A 2,142-nucleotide genomic window follows, 5' to 3' on the forward strand; every position below is an offset into this window, starting at 1 on the left:
AAGCATCAAGATTTTGCTTCGCACAAGCCACGTGTAGGGACACTCTCTCCCCACCTCTCCTGAAAATCAAGATTTGGGAAGAAAGAGTTTTCCTACTCTAACAGACGAGAATGGAGACTGGGGGAAAAAATCTTAAATACAGTCTTTGATGAATCTCTTACCCACCACTTGGAACACTCTCCAAAATCTAGTGAACCTAGAATACCAGCAGCCCTAATTCCTGAATTCCATTTTTAAAATAATAAATTAACGTTTCAAGAACCTGCAACACGGCGCCACCTGGTGCCGGCAGAGGGAAAGGAGGTTCCAGCCAAGGGACTGTCTGGTGCCCTTTGTTAGCTCCAGTGAGGGAAACGGAAAAACACAACAGTTGTCTGTCATCACGTTAAGTCCCAGCGTGCTACTAAAAACAAATATCGTGTGAAAATAAACTTGGAAATTATTCATAGCTTATCCCCAATGATCTTATTTTGGGAGGGAATACATCACATTCTGCTGATATCAACACTGAGTTCTTGCAACGCGGCCACTCGGCCAAGTCTTTCCGTGTCAATATATTTTTAAATCCTAAGAGCGTTTCCCAAGTGCACATGCGAGCGACATTTCTTTGTCGTGGGAAGTCGCCCCACGAACGGGAGCTTCCTCACTGAAATACTGTTCCTGAGGGAGCGGGGTCCCCCTCCCAGAGGGTAAATTGAGAACCCCAGATCCAAAATTGACTTGGAAATTCAAAATAATCAGGGAAATAAAAGTGCACAGAACTCGGCCGAGTACCTCTCCTCCCCAGGACACCAGCACCGTCTCAGAACCGCGTCCACACGGAAATGTGCGTGACGGAAAGTCCCCTCCCGAGGAGCCCTGGGACGCCGAGTCCCTGGCGGCGGAGGGGGAGGCCGCACCGGCAGGCGGGTGGGCCCGCCACGGCGGGCGCAGGTGATTCGTTCCGCCACTTTCAACCTGAAAACGGTGGGCCCAGGAAGTCTTACTGGTTCCAGGTAAAAGCAACACCTGACGATGTCGGGCGAAACGGCGAGCACCAGCAGCATCGCCCAGGCGCGGGGAACTGTGCCACCGAGGATGGAGCCCCCACCCCCCGGGGAGAGAATCAAGGTGTCAAAGGCATTCACGGACCCCGTGTCCTACTGCGAGGAGCACGCCAGGAGCGACCCCGTGCTGATCCGACACCAACCTCGAAGACCCTGTCAAGGATAAAAAAAACTTGCATCATCTTACAGAGGACCACGGAAACAGTCCCTCGCCTGACCGCCACGAAGCCAGTCACGGGCAGTTCCTTGGAGGACATTTACCTTCAGCCTCTTGGTAACCACTCCTAGTGACCACAGTACCCTAGCCTGGAATGACTCACTCCGACTCTTGATGCCCCAAGCTGCCCTTTCTCCAAAACACCTCCTTCAGACCTAATACAGAATAATGATCTTCTTTTCCACGTGATGACCACGGCGTCCTATTGGCTTACTGCTTCAGACAGGTCGGCTTGAGCCATTTTATTTTATTTTTTTTTTAATTTTTTTTTTTTTAACATTTATTTATTTTTCAGACAGAGAGAGACAGAGCATGAACGGGGGAGGGGCAGAGAGAGAGGGAGACACAGAATCGGAAGCAGGCTCCAGGCTCCGAGCCATCAGCCCAGAGCCCCACGCGGGGCTCGAACTCACGGACCGCGAGATCGTGACCTGAGCCGAAGTCGGACGCTCAACCGACTGAGCCACCCAGGCGCCCCGGCTTGAGCCATTTTAAAAAACATGACCATATACTCTTAAATATATGAATAACCCAGTCCTATCAAGAGCTAAACTACCTAAGTACCCGTCTGGGTGAAAATGGCAAGAACAACTTACTGAAACCTTTATGTCATGGTATGTTTTTGATAGGGTTGTGCCAACCTGTGCAGCGTATATGGGTGAGGGGCGTCCTGTGTATGTACACGTATCGATGCTTATTTCCTTATTAAAATTTCTCTCTCCATGCCACCAGTTCAAAGAAAAAAGAAAGCTTCCCTCCCAAGCTCCGCTCCACGGCCACCAGGCCCACCCCACCCCACCTCGGAGACGTCCGCCTGTCCGGCCGGCCACTCACGCTGAGCTGACCGCATTAATGGCCATGAGTCACTGCATTTACAGA

General features: G+C 51.2%; 1 pseudogene; it reads left to right on the plus strand.

Moving 5' to 3' along the window:
* The first annotated feature begins 1,014 nt into the window (after positions 1 to 1,014).
* On the plus strand, positions 1,015 to 1,735 carry LOC125931027 (guanine nucleotide-binding protein G(I)/G(S)/G(O) subunit gamma-12-like; annotated as a pseudogene).
* Positions 1,736 to 2,142: the final 407 nt, after the last annotated feature.

This window comes from Panthera uncia, chromosome A2 (genome assembly GCF_023721935.1).
Source record: "Panthera uncia isolate 11264 chromosome A2, Puncia_PCG_1.0, whole genome shotgun sequence".
Classification (NCBI taxonomy): Eukaryota; Metazoa; Chordata; class Mammalia; order Carnivora; family Felidae; genus Panthera; species Panthera uncia.